Source organism: Equus asinus, chromosome 11 (genome assembly GCF_041296235.1).
Source record: "Equus asinus isolate D_3611 breed Donkey chromosome 11, EquAss-T2T_v2, whole genome shotgun sequence".
In the NCBI taxonomy this organism is placed as follows: Eukaryota; Metazoa; Chordata; class Mammalia; order Perissodactyla; family Equidae; genus Equus; species Equus asinus.
The window spans coordinates 61899896-61922864 of NC_091800.1; positions in this window are offsets into that span (position 1 = coordinate 61899896).

Genomic DNA, 22969 nt, shown 5'->3' on the forward strand with positions numbered 1-22969 from the left:
TTAAGCACAACAATTCTAATTCCTGATTAAATGTCTTTATCATGGATAGAATTAATAAGCAAATTCATGCTAAGTAGTGGCATGGTGGATAACACATGTAATTGTGTTTACAATGACTATGATTATATATTCACTACTGTTACTGTTAATATTTTTCCCATTCTTGTAAAATGAAACATTTTTCTTGGATAATAGTTTTATATTACACAACACTATACCAGCATTTCCTCTTTCCTACGTCATAATATAAACTGTTTGTGAGTAGAAAAAGTATCTTATTCCTATGCATATTCCTACTATATTCTATCATATCATGTATAGCATATCATATTCTCTGCATATCATGAGTAACAATAAATAATAACTGAGTCAAGTACTTAACATGTGCCAGAGATCCTAATTACCATGATTGCCTAGCTAGACTTCAAAAAACATGTTAAATTACAAAAACAAGAGGGAGGTTGAATCCCATTCTTCTTCCTGCCCCAGTGCATGAAATTTAAATGTAGAAAAGTTGATATGGTCTTCATGCACATCTCAAGCCAAAGAGCAGTAAAAGTGGCTCCAAGGACATTTGAAGATGGTATAAAAAATATCAGTTTAAATGATGATTATGAAAAAGGACCAACTTTCAGAAAATAATAAAATATCTCTAAGGAAAAGAAGTGAAACATGATCACAGTCTTCCATTTAGCTGGGTGTTTGATTATTGGAGGATTTAGAAATCATGGTACAAAGATAATTTTTTTCTTCAGATATGTTCCTAACCAGCTGGGACAGTAAAAACTGTTGGATAGTAATGGCTGTGCAAATGAATGCTTTGTTTTTAGAATAACAGGTCAGACATTTTACCCCATAGTAGTGAAGCTATGGGTGTTCATTCAAAAAGGGGCAAAATGTGTCACATAAGTGAATAGAGATTGGACTCATCTAGAGCCTCTGGCAAATCATGAAAAAAATGGGAAATGGTCTTAGATCCTCAGATGAAAGGCAATACAGAGTGAAGATGGTTACTTTGAAAACAACTCAATTTGTACTGTAATTTTACAGTTTCAAAGCTCTTCAGGAAAAAAAGTGAAAACTGGAATAAATAGATATTTTGCAAGTGAATTTTTACTTATCAGTTTTCATTAATTAAAATAGAAATGACAGCAGATCCTTTGTGGAAGTCCTTAATATGAGTTCTCCCTTTTATGTACATTTATATAAGACATTTTAGGAGTGATTTGCGTAATTCCAGGGCATGGTTTATTTTTATGGAGCTAAATGACACAGTCACTGTTTAAAAGTGTGGCAGAGTTAAAAGGACATTGCAGGTGGTCAAATCCATTTCTTGCATTTATAGATTAGGAAATCAATACTCAGAACATTCCTCATATTCACTTAGATACTTAGTTGCATAACTGATAATCTTTCAGTCAGTCTAACACTTGTTTCCCTACATCTTGGATGTTTTCACGAATGAATAAGAATGATTTGTGGCAATAAGATATTTATCCTCACGTTTTCTGGCATATTTTTCTCCTAGGATATATTTATCCAAATTAATAAGGACAGAGAACCCTTGTAATCATGATTTGAGCAGGATTCTTTCTCCTTTTTAAATTTCACCTAGATCTCATCTCTTTTGTGAACTCACCTAAGGATGAGTTTAGGTGAAATTTTTGTTTTCCATCAAGGAAAGCCAAAGAATTATGGAATATCCCCAAACCACTTAATATGGGTTTATGACCCTTTGTGCATTTAATGCATGCCAACTTTTAATAAGATATTGAATAGTCCAAATTGTCCAGTTCTGAAGCTGTTTTGATTAAAGTGTTAGTCCTCTGTCTCTGTATTGTATCTCTATCAATGCAAATGTTCAAGCCAGTTGCCCAGGAGTCATCCCTGATTCTTCTCTCTTCCACAATAGTTTTCCTTCAACTGTTGTTGGAGAACAGGACTTGAAAAGACTATGTAAAATTTGCTCAATCATACCAACTCTATAGCTAAATATGTAACAATTATATAAACTCTCTCCATTTCCACAGCTATCACCCTAGCAAAACTCATTAACTGCAGTACTGAAATAGCCTCAAAATAAATTACTTTATTCAGGCAAGTCAAATGATGCACATAAGAACACATACACACACACACAACAGCTTAATCAAAATGTTTAAATGCAAGCTTTATTTGACGGTAACTCTGTAGGTGTTGAGTTGCACAGATTGGATTTGACAGTTATCAACTGCATGCAGGCGTATATATGAGTTTCCTATTGCTTCTGCAACAAATCACATCTGAAAACAACACAAATATATTATTCTACAGTTCTGGAAGTCAGAAATCTGAACTGAGCCTCACTGGGCTATAATAATGGTGTTGGCAGGACTGCACTCCTTTCTGAAGTCTCTGGGGGTGAATCCGTTTTCTTGCCTTTCCTAGCAGTTCCATGCTGTTCACATCCACGTCCCCTTCCTTCGTCAAAGTCAGTGATGGTGAGCCAATTCAGTCTTTCTCTCCTTGCATTTTTCTGCCACCCTCTTCCACATCTAAGGACTCCTTTTATTCCACTGAATCCATCAGGATAATCCAGGATACTCTACCTATTTTAAGGTTGGTGGATCACAGCCTTAATTCCAACTGCTATCTTAATTCTCCACTGCCAAGTAATGTAACATATTCACAGGTTCCAGGGATTAGTAAGTGGGCATCTTTGGGAAGCCATTATTCTGCCTATCACAGCATATATGATTAAAACTCACAAACCTAAAAATAGGAAAGTATGGGAGCTGGCCCCATGGCCTAGTGATGAAGTTTGGTGCCCTCCACTTCAGGAGCCTGGGTTTGGTTGCAGGGTGCAGACCTAGACCACTCATCAGTGGCCATGTTGTGGCGGCCACCAACATACAAAATAGAGGAAGTCTGGCACAGATGTCAGCTCAAGGCTAATCCTCCTCAAGCAAATAGAGGAAGATTGGTGACAGATCTTAGCTCAGGGTGAAACTTCCTCAGCAAAAAAGTAATAATAAAATAATGAAAGTATAAAGTTAGCAATCTCAATGCCCCCTCCCATGCTACCTATGTGACTTTGTTCCATGCTCTTCCAAAGTTTTCCTATTTATTAAAATATAGGAAGAAATGAATTAAAATCTTTACTTTGTGATACAAATTTAGACATTAGCTGATAATGAAGAATGGCAATAACATATGAAATTAACAAAAAATTTGATGCCCAAGTCAGACTCCTTTTTAATTTACCGCCTACCTAGAAAGATGGATGAGAGAGCTGTCAAAAACTGTGAAGTGACTGAGACACACTCACGTGTAGAAGCAACAAAATTACATTCAATTAACCAAAGGGAAACAACCCAAAAGCCACATTAACCTCTCTCTCCAATTGTGAACCCCACCAGTTAAATTTGAATACTTTGGACATTAGAGAGTAGAGTCACTTATACTAAATCCTGATCCACCCAGTGTACTCTATTGGAGATCTTGCCAAGTAAATGCAAACTCATCTGCATCCTCTATTGCCAGTAATATGACAAAGAAGATACTGGCAATGTCCACAAAAACAAGTACCTCCAATTTTTCTAGTAGTTTGGTTATAGTTACAGTGTCTGGAACAACCTGGATTATAATAGAAACAAATGAATTCAGCAGGAGATAATCTACTGTAAACTTCTAGCTCCTATTAGCCTTGCTCACTTGACACAAAGGACTGCTAAGTTAACATATTGCATCCCTTATCCATCTGCATATTTTAAGTCCTTAGTCAAGCCTGTAATTTTCCTTTCTCCTTACAAGATTCTGTATTAATTTTGTTCGATCACCTGGGCGGGGACTGGAAGGAAGTTGGGGAGCAATTCAAGTGCCTCATCAGTGTGTGTCTACATAGGACTCTTCTCTGTCAAGAGAATCCCCTCTGGCAATTATAAGACTAAGGCGTGCACACACATAACACGTCAATTCCAACTATATATTGATGTAGAGGAAACAAAAACAGTACATTGGAATTGGCCCAAAAGCCCTACCCTCCTGTTCTCCCTAACTTCACCTTCCCACTGTGAACTCTACACAAACATTATTAGCTTAATTCAGTTACCCCTTCCTTCCATCATCTTGATTTTTGCGTTCATCTCCGATGAGCCGTATGTTTGAGTCTTTCCCTCCTTGCAATTCCCCAACATGCTGGATGATCTTCAGTCTTCCTTGATCATGGAGAGACCTCAGCTACACTTCTAGTTATCTTTGTTTTTAAAGTGGCTGAAATCAGGATCGAGGGGGAAGGAGGGATTATGAGGTACAAAGGAAAAGAGCAGCTTCGTGCCCTTAAACAAGGCTTTTGATAAACTTTTGGTGATGTGGTGGAGGTTCATAACTTAACGGAACAATCTTCCAAATGTTTGTGACTTTCCATTCACTCTTTATCAAATGGTAAGATGCTCATAACAGCTCCCATCTATTTTAACTTGGGGGAACTTGTGAAGCTAGAGTCATAAGATTAGTGCACTGTAACTTACATGAACTGGTCTCCCTGCAGAAACTTTCTTTAAAACCACTAAATCCAGTGCATTTGTAGTCGCATTACCAAAATAGTATCTTTTAAGTTCTTGCCTGGTGACAAAATAATGACAGGGAGAGTGTTTTATGGTAGGGGGACTGACTGTAAGGTTTTATCTAGATTTCTTTGTGTCAGTTTCTCATTATTCAGTGGGTCAATTTAATAAGCATAGCAAACCCAATCTGGGGCAATAAGAACCCTGTTCCTAGTCAAGGCCTTATCTATATTCTCCCACAGGAGTTTGTCTCCGGGAGATCTCCCAGAGTAGACAGAATCTCCCTTGTAGAAACTAGGTCCCACTGGGAAAGAAAACAAGCAAGCAACATAAACATCCAAGGAAAAAATAGGAAACCAACCCCTCTGAGATGTTCACTCTTACCTTTCAGTTGATATGCTGTAGACGTGACAGGCTGCAGGAGAGATTATGCAATAAGACTTCCCAGTTGGTGGATTTTCCTTTAACACTCATTACACTCTCTGCCCCCTCATCTCCCAAACAAACCATTCTGAGTCCTAATAACTGGCTTGGTTTCTGCCCATGGCAGTCATGGACTTCCCTCTTTTTGCATGCAGTGTAGATGCTTATAAATTGAACTTAAAATGAGTCAGAATCTTCTTCCCTCTTAGGATACATCTTTGTCCTATTTGATAAAATGAGGTAGACCTCAGACTGATCGACAGTTTATCAAGAAAGACCTTCAACCCCAAGGAGAGTTAGCACACCGAGAGAAACATTTTGGCAACATCTGTGTTGAACTTTCTTTCCAGTAGATTTCCACATCCGCCTCTACATTTCCTCCTCATTAGAAGACAATAAATTCAAGGACAATTTATTGTCTGATTGAGCACACAATTTGATCAACACATTCACTACCTATTTCCATGGCCTTCTCTCAAATCCCGGTAATTGGTCTGAAGGCCCTCAAATTTGCTTTCCTAGAAAGCCGTGTTTCTTTCAGCATACCATGATTGTCAGAAAAATTGTCAAGCACTGAGAAGGGTCTGAGATTTTACCTATTGCAAGCTAACAATTGAGCCTGCCACAGTCCCATGATTTCCGGCAGAGGAGAGCAGTCTACAGGGTCAGAGATGAAGTTCGGTTTATTATTCACCGCTCTTAAATAGAAGGAAGCAGTTTCAGTATATTAGCCTGAAGTTTCCTGAGCCCGAATTCCCATAGGGCTTTGAGAGGTGGGTCAGAGGACACTGTTACAGACACTCAGCTGTGCTATAGAAGAGGGAGCTTAGGGAACTTGAAGCTTTTATGATGGACAACACACATGTCTGCCCTTTTCCCCCAATGGGACACATTACCTTTACTATACTAGACAGTAAACATGCCTGCCGTTTCCTCTGGAGGAAGGTGCACTCTCTTTCCTCCAAAACCATTTGCTCTATAAAAATATCTTTGCAAATTTAATATGGAAGAAAGGACCGTCAGTGCCTCATTCACATCATATGAAGAAATGTGAAGAATTTGAAGAAATTCTCTCCATGGACTCACTCATATAAAACCACCGAGAAGGAGGAAACCTCCATGGTGATGAATATTTGTATACTGTGAATGCAGTAGTGGTTACCTGAGTCTACATATTTTCCCCAAATTATAAACTAGTTCTCTTAAAATGGATGCATTTTATTATATGCAAAATATACCTTGAGAGTTATATTAAAAAGTCATACAGTATGTGAGCTTAAGAAATGTATGTCACAAAGCTTTTGAATTGGAAGCGCAGAACAGCAGAACCCAGGTGTCACCATTTCAAATTTGCACTGCATTGACTTAAGTGATCCTTAATAAAAGTGTACATAGAATATACCTCAAGTTAGAAGGTTCCAATAATTCATTTATTGATTTTCATTGTAGGTGATCTAGTACTTTCAATCATTCTGTGATGTTTTAGTCACTGTTTCATGATTTTCACATACAATGGCACCCATCCCATCCCCCATCTCCACTTTAATGTAGTTTATATTCATCATGTAGGAGCCAGGTTACATACTATTTTCCAATGGAAGGTTTTTCTTATAAATTTGCTGCATCTCCCCCCAGGCTACCTTAGGTAAATTCCCAGAGAACACTCCACTCCTACTTTGAACACCTTTTTTTTTTTTTTTTTTTTGGTGAGGAAGATTGGGCCTGAGCTAACATCTGTGTCAATGCCCCTCCAATTTATTTGTGGGATGTCGCCACAGCATGGCTTGATAAGCAGTGTGTGAGTCCATGCCTGGGATCTGAACCCGTGAACCCTGGGCCACTGAAGTGGGGTGTGCTAACTTAACTACTACACCACAAGACCTGCCCCATGGATCACTTATTATAATGATAACTATTATTTTATGGGATTTAAAAAAATCTTCTGCACCTAAAATCATGCCTGGGTCATACTAAGAACTCAACAAATAGTTTTAAAATAATATATTGGTGCTATAATATATGCATACTCTTAAGGCCTTTCTTGATTGATATTTTTGCCCTATTATGATTTTTTTCTCCTGGGAAAGTGTTGGCTTCTTATGGCCATGGTGCCCACAGCTATTACTTTGAAGGACTGCTCATGGGTGACCTAGTAAAAGTTCATGTTTTAGTAAGAAATGCCATTTATATCAGAATATGGAAACTTGAAGACATTTATGAGGTCATTTTCTAAAAAGGAACAAGAATTCTCTCTCAGTGATGACCTTATTCAATGTAGAATCCTAAATGACACATTTATGGTGTGACATTTCCTTGTCAAAAACATTGTCTGCATAATCTTTGATTCTTCAGGGAATATTACTGTGGATTAATGCCTGCACACGCTACACTTGAAGAAGGATGTTAGTGAAACATTGTTTATATATACGAGTTATCCCAGACACCTGACAATATAACTGTAATTTAGAAAAGGTACTGTATAAACAGCTTTAAGACAACAAATTTAAAAATCCTTACACACGTAATAAAATATATTAGATAAAATTTTAGGCTGTTTTTTTTCTTTTCTTTCTAAAAATTTTGAAAATATTTCTAAAGGTTGCATTCTTATGACACTGCCAGGCAACATTTTATTTACCTTGGTATTTAAGACATTGCAATGATAGTCATGTTCTTAAAAACAATTAGGGTAATTTTATCACTTTCCAGTTCCATCATTCTCTTGGTTATAAATCACTTGAGATTAATAATTTCTACTGATGGTTCATTGAAAAACAGAAAAGGTTTTATATCAGTATGAACCAGTAGACTGATAACTTTTTATTTTGAATTGATGCTGCATAATAGTTTGAGTATTACACCAACAAATGACCAAAGCTGTGTATATTTTACAGCCATTTTTATTAACCTCAAAATGTAAAATATTTAAAATTACAATTGGAAATGTTTCTGGTTTGCATGTATTTTAATTTATTCCATATTGGAGAGAGGGAAACTTGAAAAAGACAGTAAGCAAAGTTAAAAAAGAAGAAACATAATTATGAGTTTTAAATTTACATTTTACTTTACAATTTACATTTATTTTTTTCATTAGTTTTTAAAATATTTATTGAAATCTAGGGGTCTGGTTCTGGTTATGTAGTGGTAAAGACTTATGACATAACCTCTGTCCCAAAGGTACTTATTATTTTGCACAGATAAACGAAAAATAAGATGATAGCTCAAAGGAGATAAACAGGGTTGAGAATAATGAAAATAATATATATATATTGTACTTCTGTCAATGCATTCATTGTTTCATTTATCCTTTTATTGATTAAATCAACATATATATTTTGGAAAGTTCATGGCAGGTAATGTGTTAGTCACTGAATATATATTGACAGGAAAAATGCAAAATAGTATTTGGATTTACTCAGCATACTGTGAAGTACACTGGGGTATAAGGTTAATAAAAGAAATATGTAAATACAATCTGTGGTATATGCTGTAAAGGGACAAAAGAAACATGAGAGATGATAAAAATAAGCACTTTTCCTGTGTATTTGGCTGTCTAGAAGGGAAGCCTAAATGATGAGGTGACATTACCCATTTCAAATAAATGAAATCTAGTCTATTTCTTGAGTGTTGCAGGTATGGTGAAAGCAGATGAAAAATAATATCATTATTTTTGAAGCCCTTGAGACAAGGCACTGAACATTTTTAAAGCATGAAAGAAGATGGTCTAATTTATAGTTTAAAATAGATATCTTTTTACCACATGAAGAGGAGTTGGAAGGATGGAATAACAAAAATGGAGAGACTCCTAAATATAATATGTGTAAATTATAGCACACATATTTCAGTTGTACAGTTTGAGGAATTGAAAATATGTATCCACCCTTGTAACCAGAACTGCAATCAAGATATGGAATATTTCTACACCTAAAAATAATTTCTTATGCCGTTTTGCAATCAACCTCACTCCCATCCACAACCCTGACAATCTATGATCTGATTTCTATCACTAGAAATTCTTATAAATGGAATCACACAATATGTGCTCTTGTTTCTGGCTTCTTCCCCTCAGCATGATGTTGTTGAGATTCATTTCTTGTGTTGCTCGCATCAGTAGATGGTTCCTTTTTATTGACGAGCATTACTCCATTTGATTGTTCTACTTCCTTTAAGGTCGTTTGTATGTATGTTTGTTTTATTTCATTCTGTTTGATTTTATTTTAAGATTGGTATTATTCCCTAAAGCCAAGGGGTTTTAAACAAGGCAAACTTACTGTTTCACATTTCTATCAATCAGAAGTCCAGTTTGGCTTCACTAGTTCTGTTCAATGATTCACAGGCCAAAATCAAGCTGTCAGCTGTCTGAGTTGGTGGTGGGAGGCTCTGGGAAATATTTCTTTCCCAGCTCACTTAGATTCTTGGCAGAATCTGGTTCCTTGAAGCTGTAGAACTAAGCCCCTCGCTTCTTTGCTGGCTGTCAGCCATGGCTTCCCTTAGCTCTGGAAGACTCTCTCTAGTCTTTTACATATGGGCCCCAATTTCAGATTCAACAATGATGCATCCAGTCCTTTACACACACGGAATCTTTTTGACTTCACTTTCTGCCAAGTCCCATGCCTCCAGGTGGAGAAAATTCTGTACCTTTAAGAGCTCATGCAATTAGATTGTGCCCCCTGCACAATCCAGGGTTATCTCTATATTTAAAGGTCTATAACTTTAAACCTACAATGCCTCTTTTTCTATGTAACATACATATTTACAGTCATCAGGGACTAGGGCATGGATAGCTCTGAGGACCATTATTGGGCCTACCACACCTTCCTTTTCTGTGCCAGTTAGTGTGTACTAGTGGGGCTGAGCAGGTCTTTCTTGAAGCTTACATCGTTTACTCCTTAGGTGCAATATATAAAGAATTAGACTGAGCACCCTGCAATGGTCCAAATTGCATAAAACAATTGTCATATATTTACTTTCTTGAAAGACTAAGAATTTAGGATTGTGGCTGTTGTTTATTTTCCATAGAAGTAAAATTTCTCCTTTATGTGATTTCACATATTTGTTTTAACTAAATCATAATATTTCTATGAGTTCATTAAGTTCTTAAGGCAAAATTTTATGACTCATCTCTTCTAGTACTTAGAAGCCTAAAAAGTTAGATGTTCAATTATTAAATAATTTTGGAAGAATTAATTAATTATCTAACTAAGCAAATAATGACTGGTTATTTATTACTGGGGTAGAAAATTAAAATATTTCATTTGGGAATAATTGGTGATATCTGAGCAAGATGCAAGAAATCTAAGCAATAGATTTCATCCTTTGCAAGAACAAGTTCTGCATCTCTGCCCTTACTTTCATACCACTGGATTAAGTGTTCATTTTTTTTTTTAAATATTCAGTTTCTTTATTTCCACTACTTTTTGTGTTTGAAGAAAATTCATCCTTGAGCTAACATCTGTTGCCAATCCTCCTCCTTATTTGCTTGAGGAAGATTATCCCTGAGCTAACATCTGTGCCAACCTTCCTCTATTTTGTATGTGGGACACCTCCACAGCATGGCTCATGAGTGGAGTAGGTCTGCACCCTGGATCTGAAACCACAAATCCCAGGCCACCAAAGCAGAGCACATGGAACTTTAACCCTCAGCTGTGGGGCTGGCCCTCCATTTCCAGTTTTTTCCTCACATAAAAACGTATCTGTTTTACCTTCCCTAAATAATTGTGTTAGGCCAGACAATGCCACCACTTCCTGCTCCACACTCCCTCCCCCAAATGATGCCCAAGTCCTGCTTCCCAGAACTTGTGAATAGGTTATGTTACATGGCAAGGATAATTAAGATTGCAGGTGTAATTAAGAGTGCTAATCTTTAAAATAAGGCAATCATCTTGGATTATTCTGAGAGACCCAAAGTAATCACAAGAGTTCTTAAATGTAAGCGTAACTGAGTACAGGAGACAATTAGCTGTTCCAGATATTTTACTGGTGATTCCCCATCAAAGCCTTTTACTGCGATACCATGTCTATACATGTTTTGCTAGTTTGCAGAGAGGTTTTATTTTTGATAAATATTTTTTTTTTTCTTGTTGGCTTCACTGACTCATTTTATCTTTTCTCTTGATGTTTCTATTTAAGTGCAGGTTGTATTTGCTTACTTATTAGAATGTTTAAATTGTGCTTTTTGTCCTTGAAGATTGACTTCGTGTTTAACAGAATATGTAGCCTCAATTTCCATTCTTAACTGAGATGTATTGACTTGTGGAAAATGTTTCTTTCTTGTGTCAATTATCCTCCTTTTCTAATTCTCCATAGTTGCTGTCCCAAGTCCATAATTTCTTGTTTACTGAGATAGCCTCCCAACTCTTTTCCTCTCTTCCATTCCAAGCATTCTGCATTTGTAGAGTGAAATTTTAGGAAGATAAGGTCACGTTATATGTCATTGTTCTTAAAATAAATTTCAACTCTTTACACAACAAACCTTTTCTAGAACCTCACTTTGCAACACTCTCATGCTAACCTCATATACTCTTTTTCTTTTCACATTCCTTCAACAAGCTAAATTCCTTTGGATAAAGTATTTCTCATATTTTCTAAAATTTTATAAAACAGAAAACAGTAAACTTTGAGAACTCATTAAACATTTACAAACTAAAGCATTATTTCTTAGGGTAGAAATCTGACTTTGCTAAATATTATACTCAAATTGAAAAAAAACATATTACCTGATAACTTTTAGTTTTAGTTAAAATTTCAGAGTCTCTGGGATGAAAGTTTTACCTACTACCACAAATATTCATCTCTGAGTACAGAGTTAGTAGATATGAAATATTTTCCCCTTTGGTGGCTGGATTTACTGACACTACTGATGGATGAACGTTTATGAACTGCCTTGATTGACCAGAGATTTTCCCGGATTGAAGTCAATGACCTTGGCTGCTTCTCCTGATGCCAACCATCAACATCCTTAGGAAGGTGAATGATTGGGTAGTTTATGATGTCTGCCTAATGTTTCTTCTTTTATGGCTCAACATTCTGTAACTGAAATTTATTGTTTGAGTTTAAATTTCAACAAGCTTCTAGATTCTGAGTTAGCTTCCCAGCAGCTGTTCCTTCCAGCATCTCCTTCTCTTTACTTACTGCCATATGAGCATTCCAGCCTGAAACAATGGTATCTGCTTTGGGAAGATTAAACAAAAAAACTCTTCTTATGCTGAATTTCTCCTGACAGTTCAAGGTCTCTTCAGATGATAACTAATCAATCCTCTAGTACATGAAGAAGATTATTATAGGACTCATTTATGCTTCAATATACAATAGGATGTCAGTCACTTCACCTTCCCACTTATTCAAAGATCAGATTTCACTCCACTATGAAATATTCTTCACACTTTGCTTTTTTCTAGTTTATACTTCTTTTCTGTCTTTCTCATCAATAAATAAACATTATTGATGATGCTTTTCCTGTTTCCTATATGAAAAACAGATGTAGTTATATATTTATATCCATTTTTGTGTAATAGAATGTTATTTTTTATTGGCCTTGAACATTTCTAAACTTATGTATATTTGTAAACATTTTGTACTTTAAGTTCATGCAACTATTTAAAATTATTCTAAGTTGATTTTTGAAAGTATTATTATATATCAATATTTTATTATCTTCTAATTACAATTATACTTTTGAAGATGCAATAATACGTCATAATTATTTTCATTTTCCCTCTCATTTTAAAATCAAGTCGCTGAATATTTCAAAATTAAGTAATCTAAGCAAATATATGTATCATAACCATACATCAGATTTTTCTGTACTGTTTTCTTAGTTTGACAGAAGAAAACGAGTAAACTTAAAATATGTGGACAAGCAAATTCATTCCCAAAATATGTTTACAAATCTCACATGGAGACAGTTTACCAATAATTAATTTCAGAGATGATATTTGAAGTTTCTTTCTTTGCTTTTGTGTCTTTCTTGTCTCCAGTTACTGAAGACTTAGGCTGAATTTGTGTGTGATGGTGTGATAGCAAGGGGTGGGGGGCTACCATGGACACAGCGGTGTAGTAGTGAATAAATAAATAAAACCTGAAGTAAGTAACACAATGCTAATAAATTCAAGACTAATAATAATACTATAAAACAAAATTGACAACTCCTTACTCTCATTGATGTTTATAGTCAATCATTCTTTAGCAGATGTTGTTTGGTCCAGGAAGAATCTCTGTGAGATCTTCTAGTTTTTACATGAACAACAAATAACTACACTTTTAATAATAATAATAATAATAATAATAGTGATAAATTTCTTTAGCACTTGCAATGGGTCAGCATAATTCTAAGTACTTACCATGAATTAGTACACCTAGTCTTCGCAACAGCTCTTCGAGTTTGGATATTATCCTCAGTTTAGAAATGAAGAAATTGAGATATAGAATTTAGCTAACATGTCATATCAGACAGTGAGGGACTCTCAGATCCTGATTCACACACAAGCAATCTTATTCTACTGGAGGTCTTCCATGTGTCTTAACTCTCTTAGTAATCACTTGGAATGTGTTGAGAAATACAGTCTTGTGTGCATAGACTTTTGACCCCTGTTGGGCCACACAGAAATGGGCCTTGGGCCTGGAACACTTCCTTACTGAGAGATCAAGAGCCTGCACAGCCTGTGCCCGGCTTACTGCCTTGTGTGGGAATGGCTTTCCCTAGTTCAAGCTCACTGTATGCTACTTTGTTCTGCTTAAGGGTATATGTCAATGGACCTCAGGCATGCTTCCAGCTTTCAGAATTTCAGACCAGCATCCTTTCACTGTGGTATGAGAGGAGCTGTGTAAGCAAATAGGCAAATTGCCCTGTGTCACCAGCCTGGAGAGACCTGCTGGCCGTGGGAGACTGATGCCCACATCTGAAGCTGATCTTGCTCTGTCTCTTCTCCATGTAAGTAAAGCATTGTTCCCTTCAGTGCTTGACTGTGTTGTGTTTACCTTGGTGACTCCAATACCAAGATGCAGTGGGCAGAGGTGTTTGGAGTCCACTCTTGAGATTAGTAAATGGTGCACAGTGTTCTGCTCCCCTAGAATTAGTAGCAAGTGAATGGCACTCTGTTCAGCAGAATTCATAGCTGGCCTTTGGAGAGGAGGTGAGTGATTCTGTATAGCAATCTTGGACTACTGGAAGGATAGATGTCTACCATTTTAGTATATCCATTTGGATGTTCAACATTAATAATAGCACCTCTGCACCGAGCTAGTCTCAAGTCAGGTACACTGGAATAGAACAACACTCCAAAGAAGAATTTACGTTCAAGGATAAGGAAGTCTTGTCTGGTGATCCAGCATGACCTCCAGCGCCTAAGTACATTGGGCTAAATCTAATTCTCGAAAAGAGTGAGATGGAGCCTGGACATCCGTAATGATTAAATTAATGTTCAAAGTTTTGATTTTATAAACATTGGCTGAAATTGTGAATGCAAATTATGGAGTTTTATTCCAGGGCTTTTAAACATGGAACATATTTGGACTGAACATGACATTACTTGAGCAGAGTCTCCCTCTCTTAAGACCTGCTGTAACTTGTGCGGGAAAATATAATGACAGAGGGACTAGAATCCGAGCTTATAAGAACACAATAGATGATCCCAGGCCAGGTTTCAACTGAAACCCGTGTGCCAACAGAATAATCATGATGTCCCTAAAATTGCCTCTTTTTCTTGATTATTATATAAGTTTCAGGTGTATGAGCATTACAATTCAACTTCTCTATACAGTACAAAGTGCTCACTACCACAAATCTAGGTACCACTCATCATCATACAGTTGATCCCCTTCACTCATTCCGCCCACCCCCCAACCCTGTTTCCCTCTGGTAACCACTAATCTGTTCTCTGTATCCATGCATTTGTTTTTGTTTTATTTTGTTTGTTCATTTGTTTTGTTTTGTTTTTTTAGATTTCACAAATGAGTGAAATCATTCAGTATTTGTGTTTCTCCATCTGACATATTTTGCCTAGCATAATACCCTCAAATCCTTCCGTGTTGTCACAAAGGGCAAAATTTCATTCTTTCTTATGGCTGAGTAGTATTCTATTGTGTATGTGTGAGCATGTATGTGTTTATGTATCTGTGTATCACATCTTGTTTTTTCCATATCTTAGCTATTGTAAAGAATGCTGCAATGAGCATAGGGTTGCATATGACTTTGCAAATTAGTGTTTTTTGTATTCTTCAGATAAATACCTAGAAGTGAAATAGCTGAGTCATATACTAGTTCTATTCCTAATTTTTTGAGGAGCCTCCATACTGTTTTCCTTAGTGGCTGTACCAATTTACACTCCACCCATGGTTTACAAGCGTTTCTTTTTCTCCACACCTTCTCCAATACCTGTTATTTCTTGTCTTTTTGATAATAGCCATTCTAACAGGTATGAGGTAATATTTCATTGTGATTTTGATTTACATTTCCCTAATAACTAGTGATGTTGAACATCTTTTCATGTACCTATGGGCCATTTTGTGTGTTTTAGTTGGAAAAATGTCTATCTAGATTCTTGGCCCATTTTTTAATCAGGTTGTTTGTGTTTTGTTGTTGAGCTGTACAAATTTTTTATATAATTTGGATATTAACACCTTAGCGGATATGATGTTTGTAAATATCTTCTCCCATTCCATAAGTTGTCTTTTCATTTTGATAATGGTTTCCTTTGCTGTGCAGAAGATTTTCATTTGATTTAGTCCCATTTGTTTATTTTTCCTTTTGTTGGGCTTGCCTTTGGAGTCAGATTCACAAAGACCTTGCTAAGTAAAGGAGCTTCCACCTATGTTCTCTTCTAAGAATTTTATGATTTCAGGTCTTACATTGAAGTCTTTAATTCATTTTGAGTCAATTTTTGTGTATGTTGTAAAATAGTGGTCTAGTATCAATCTTTTGCATGTGGCTGTCCAGTTTTCCCAACACCATGTATTGACGAGAATACCTTTTCTCCATTGTGTGTTTGTGGTTCCTTTATCATAGATTAATTGCCCATATATCTGTGGGTTTATTTCTGGGATCTCAATTCTGTTCCATTGACATGTATGTCTGTTTTTGTGCCAATGTCATACTGTTTTGATTACTATAGCTTTGTAATACAGCTTGAAATCAGGGAGTGTGATACCTCCGTCTTTGTTCTTCTTTCTCAAGATTTCTTTGACTATTTGGGATCTTTCGTGGTTCCATATAAATTTTAGAATACCTTATTTTAGTCCTGTGAAATATGCCATTAGAATTCTGACAGGATTGGATTGAATCTGTAGATTGCTTTGGATAGTAAGGAAATTTTAACAATATTAATTCTTCCAATCCATGAACATTAAATGTCTTTCTATTTATTTGTGACTTTTTCCATTTCTTTCATCAGTGTCTTATAGTTGTCAGTGTACAGGTCTTTTACCTCTTGGTTAAATTTATTCCTAGGTATTTTATGCTTTTTGATACAATTGTAAATAAGATTTTTTTTCTTAACTTTTCCCTCTGACAGATTTTTTGTTGGTGTACGCAAACACCATAGATTTCTGTGTATTGATTTTTCATCTTGCAACTTGATTGAATTCATTTATTAGTTCTAAAAATTTTTTGTTGGTGTTTTTAGGGTTTTCTATATATAGTATCATGTCATGGGCAAATAGTGACAGTTTCACTTCTTCCTTTACAATTTAGATGCCTTTCTTTGGGACTTCCACTATTAAGTTGAATAAAAATAGCAAGAATGAGCATCCTTGTCTTCTTCCTGTTCTTAGAGGAAAAGCTTTCAGCTTTACCATTCCGTGTGATGTTAGTTGTGGGTTTGCTGTTTATGGCCTTCCTCATGTTGAGATACGTTCCCTCTATACCCACTTTATTGAGGGTTTTTATCATAAATGGTGGTAAATTTTGTCAAATGCTTTTTATGCATCTATTGAGATGATCAGAAGATGTTTATCCTTCATTTTGTTGTGTAGTGTATGACATTGATTGATTTGTGGATGATGAACCATCCTTGCATCCTTGGAATAATTCCACTTGATCAGGGGGTATGATTATTTTAATGTATTGTTGAATTTGGCTTGCTAATATTTTGTTGAGGACTTTTGTATCTATGCTCATCAGAATAATTTTCTTTTTATGTGGTGTTCTTGTCTGATTTTGATATCAGGGTAATGATGACCTCATAGAATGTGTTTGGAAGCTTTCCCCCTTAAGTTTTATTATTTCTTTCCTTTTTGCTAATTTTGGGCTTTCTTTGCTCTTCTAATTCTAGTTCCTTTTGGTGTAAAGTTAGATTATTTATTTGAGATTTTTCTCATTTCTTGAGGTAGACCTGTATTGCTTGCTATGAACCTCCTCTTTGAACCACTTTCACTGAATTCCATAGATTTTGGTATGTTGTATTTCTATTTTTGTTTGTCTCTAGGTATTTTTTGATTTCTCCTTTGATTTCCTTGATGACTCATTGGTTGTTCAGTAGCATGTTATATAATCCCCATGTTTTTGTGGTTTTTTTCTTGTATTTGATTTCTAGTTTTATATCATTGTGCTTGGTAAAGATACTTGATATGATTTCAATCTTCTTGAATTTATCGAGACTTATTTTGTGACCTAATAAAACCAAGCCTCTTGTAGAACTAATTAGAGCCTCTGATTCTCTTTTCATGAACCATTTGAATTCAGAATCAATCCCACTGGAATAAGTAAGCATCTGGAATCCAGACAGCAACTCTATTCATAACGAGCATGTAATACAAATGACCAACAAAACTTTGTCTTTTTAATCCATTGAGATTTTAGTCTATTCTTATAACATTGAGCCTCTGAGTCAATTCATTTTGCATGAACCACAGGCGTTACAAACTCAACATGCCCCAAACTAAACTGCTTCTTCCCTATTAGCCTTATTTCAGTGAAGTGTACCTCCATTCATTTAGTTGACCAAGTCAGAAGCCAGGGTATCATTTGACTCTCCTTTTACCTACTCCCGTATCCAACCACTTTCTAAATTCTATGATACTAATATTTTCACTTGTCTCTATCTCCATTGACATTGCACTATTTTTGTCATTGTTTGTATTGTTGTTTTGACACACTACTACGCCATTTTCTCCAAACTACAGAAAGAATAGTCTTCTGTAGTACAAATTCATTTGGGTTAATTTCCTGATTTAAAATTTCAATGCCTCCGCATGACTCTCTTATTTTGTTTTACACAGCAAACAAGGTGCTTCAAGGTATGCTTCTTCTTTTTCAACATCATCCTTCCTCATTTCGCACTCCTTACACTCTAAGCTTTAGCCACACAGGGAAGCTTTTATCTCCAGCACTTATCATATGCTCTTTCTCAATCCTGAACAGTTCAGCCTAACGTAGACTAGACTTCCTGCCCAGGGCCTTTGAAGCCTATGGTAGCATCTTCTGAACTTTATTGGATTTATTGCAACTCTGCCTAATGTGGTTTAAGTCTCTGAGCAGCAGCTTTATCTGATTGTCGAATTCATCATTGTGACCTTAATACCAAACACAGAGGTAGGCTTTAGATAACAATATGTTTGATGGTAAATGAAATGGCTAACTCTAATCACTGAGTCAAATCTATTAATTTCTACTCAAAACCAATTATCTACCTTGAATTGTGAAAATGGTAGCTTTTGTTTTACCTCTGAGCCATCAATTTATCGTTCTGTTTCCATAGTGTGATAATTCTTGCTCATGTCTTTTCTTTGGTGACTAGGTTAGTTAAACAGCATCAGCATTCTTTCTGCTGTTATAGGAATGAGAGGGGAATGTTAAGCACTCTCTGAGAGAAGTTGTTTCTTTGTGTATCAGAGTACATGTCGGAATTATGTTGCCTGTTTCTGTATTGCCATGGTATTTCCAATGAACCCTTCCTAGGAACAACAGCAAATAGCCGTGACTGTTTAAAAGTAAAATGCTTTGTATTGCATGAGCTCTAGTTGAATTTGACTAAGATATATTATTTATGTATTTATTTATTTATTTATTTTGTGAGGAAGATTGGCTCTGAGCCGTCAACCATTGCCAATCTTCCTTTTTTCGCTTGAGAAAGATTGTCGCTGAGCTAACATCTGTGCCAGTCTTCCTCTATTTTGTATATGGGATGCCACCAGAGCATGGCTTGATGAGCAGTGCTACATCCATGCCCGGGGTCCAAACCTGTGAACCCTGGGCCACTGATGCCGAGCACATGAACTTGACTACTATACCACCAGGCCAGCCCCATGCAGACTTTATTTTTATTAAAAGACATAAAATAATCTGATTTCTTAACTATGTGGGATTTTATTACAAAGTTCAGAGTGTTCACATAGACCAAAATCACCAATATTATTATGTTGCTTTTGATTATTACTGTATCTTATACTAAATTCTTGACAAACTCATTCTTAGGGAAAAAGTTTTGTTTTCTGCAAAATATGTTGTGCCTGAGATAAAGAGAAATGTTGATTTATATTTTAAAGACACTCGACTTCTTTATTCAAATATAGAATAGACATTTGGCTACTTTCCTAGCTTTTTAACCAAGCCTGCAGGGATGGTGAGAAATGGAAACGCAAAATAAATGTGTTATCTTACCGAAATTAAGTCCATTTTAAAAGGACTATAAAATTCCAAATTTGGCTCCACTGCTTTCAGGAATTATTTGCAGAATATTAAAAAAGATCTTCCTAGAGTTAAAGGACCCAGAAGGATTTGTTCCCTCTGACTTGCTGAGCTCATCTCTTTCTTGTTGTAAGTCCACAGTTGGCACGCTTTGAATACCGTGGTTTCTACTAATCTGGTGCTCACTTTCAGCTAGCCCTGCTTCCACGGTGGGCAGAGAGTGCTTGATCCATGCAGCCCTCCTATTAGTAGGATCATCTTGCAGGGAAAATTCACTAAGCCTCACTTCAGATCATGTTTTAAGATGCTTGTCATGTACTCCCAGCCCTCCATCTAATAAACATCCCAGTGCTTCGCGCTTAGTTTATGTGCACAGCCATTTCTTCTAGGCTTCGCTTTGCTGTGCTGTAAAGAGATTTTCAAAAATCACTATTATCTTTTTTCTTCAGTTGGAAAAAGAAACTGTAGGTAAGGTCACTTCTATTAAATTAAAAGAAGAAGAAAATACAAACTTCAATCTTCTATTTGTTTTGCCTCCACACTTTTTCTTTGAGTCATCTCACAGCATTGTGTTATAAACACCAAAAGGCAATACACGTAAGAAACACAAGGGTTGTGGCTAGGGGAAATCATATGGAAGTAAAATCAAAGTTCAAAAAAATCAATTTATATATATTATTAATTTGATGCTGTATTGGAAAAAATATAGGATAGGAAGCGTGGGAGTACAGGAAGGTGAGAATAGTGATTTCTAAATAATACAAAAATCAAGAGGAGAGCAGTGACTTTTATACAGAATTTTTTATCATTTCTCTGATCAACTCATCTGCTTTGTGTAGCTGCATATGTGTTTCTGAAAGACAGACATGGCTGTTATATGCAAATGGAATAATTGTGTCATTTTAGATGACTAAAAGAGTGACTAGCAACCATAAAGCTGTTTGCTGTCTTAAGACACAATTCATTTAATGTATAATTTTTTCTAGTTTTCAACAAGTGATAATATGATATATATAGTTACCAGATAAAACACAGGATATGCAGTCAAATTTGAATTTCAAATAGACAAATAATTTTTCCTTTTTTTTTCTTATTGAGTTGAAATTCACAGAACATAAAATTAACCATTTTAAAGTGTACTTTGCCATGGAATTTAGTATATCAACAATGTTCTGCAGTCACAACCTAAATCAAGTTCTTAAACATTTTTATCACCTTATAAGACAATCTCGTGACTTTTAAGCGATGATTCCCCTCTCCTCCCTGCCCCCAGCCCCTGGAAACTACAACTTTGCTTTCTGTCTCTGGGTTTACCTATTCTTGGTATGTCATATAAATGGAATTATACAACCTGAGACCTTTTGTATTTGGTCCCTTACACTTAACATAATGTTTCCAGATTTAGCCACAATGTAGCATGTTTCAGTACCTCATTGCTTTCTGTGACTGAAAAATATTCCATTGTTACATATACCACAGTTTGTTTATTTATCCATTGATGGCCATTTGGACTGTTTCCATCTTTTGGATATTGTGAATATTGTGGACTATTGCTATGAACATGTGCATACATGTACTTATTAGAGTACGTGTTTTCAGTACATACTTAAGAGTGAAATTGTAGGGTCGTATGGTCATTCTATGTTTAACTTTTTGAGTAAGTGAAAACCTGTTTTCTGCAGGCATTGTACCATTTTACATTCCCACCAACAATATACATGTTCTAATTTCTCCACATTTTTACCAACACTTGTTATTTTCCTTTTTTGTTGTTGTTGTTTAAAATAGCTACAGAATGGGTGTGAAATTGTGTCTCACTGAGGTTGTGATTTGCATTTCCCAAATGAATAATGATATTGAACTTCCTTTCATGCCCTTGTTCTGTATTTGTATTTGGATATCTTCTTTGGAGAAATGTCTATTCAGGTCTTTGCAAGTTTTTTAATTGAATTGTTTATCTTTTTATTGTTGAGTTGGAAGTGTTCTTCATAAAGTTTGGAAACTAGACTTTTATCAGACATACAACCTAAAAATATTTTCTCCTATTTTGTAGGTTGTTATGTACTTTGTTTGAGGAAGATTAGCCCTGAGCTAACATCCACAGCCAATCCTCCTCTTTTTGCTGAGGAAAATTGTCTCTGAGCTAACATCTGTGCTTTTCTCCCTCTATTTTACGTAGGATGCCTGCCACAGTATGGCTTGATAAGCAGTGTGTAGGTCTGAGCTCGGGATTTGAACCAGCTAACTCTGGGCCATTGAAGTGGTGTGCGTGAACTTAACTGCTTTGCCACCAGGCCAGCCCCTGTACATGCTTGATACTGTCCTTTGATGCGCACAAATTTTTAATTTTGATCATGTCTAATTTATTTTTTCTTTTGTTGTTCCTGGGTTTAGTGTCATATCTAAGAATTTATTGAAAAATGCAATGTCAAGAGGATTTAGCCCTATATTTTCTTCTAAGAAGTTTGTATTTTAGCTCTTATATTTAGGTGGCTGATCCATTTTGGGTTAATTTCTGTATATTGCGTGAACTAGAGAGAGATCTAACTTCATTCTTCTGCACGCGTCTATCCAGTTGTCCCAGCACCAATTGTTGAAAAGACTATTCTTTGCCACTTTGAACTGTCTTGACAACCTTGTCAAAAATCAGTTGACCATAGATATTTTGGCATATTTCTGGACTCTCGATTTTATTCCATTGGTTTTTACATCTATCCTACAACATTACCATCATAGTGATGTGCCCCACTCCCTGCTTTGGCCTTTAAGAGCTACAGTGAAGCTTTAGGAACCCAGTAGGTGGCTCCAACCTCTGGAGCCAAGGAGGTGTTGACTTCACCTACTGAGTCCACATCCTCTGGGACGTTGGTAGTAGTGGCAGTCTTACTGGCCTCTGAGCCACCGTCAAAGTCATTCTTCTTTGTTTTGAAAGATATAACACATATTTGCAGCAAGCAAACATGCCTATTGTCCTAGGCAAGCAGTGAGAACATTTCTTACTGCTGAGTATTAAGGCATCTTGGAGGATTAATTTGAAGGACTGGATTTAGGCAATAACTCAAGAGTCAAGGCAAGAGATGGTAAATTTTGGTCTAAGGAATAGCAATAGGAATGCTGAGATTTTAGGAACATAACATCTGAAAATCATAAAACTTGTAAAAAAATCATAAAAAAGAAAGAAGTAGGGATTTCAGAATTATTAAAGAAAAATATTCTCCTTCCATTATACGTCAAATAACATGTACCAAATACTTTCTACTGTTTTGTCTAACATATTAAACTGCTCAACTAAAGTCTCACTGGATTAAAAAAAAATCCAGTCATGTAGAACTCAGACTAGAAAAAATGTACATAATTATTACCTTTTGACCTCAAGTTTTTT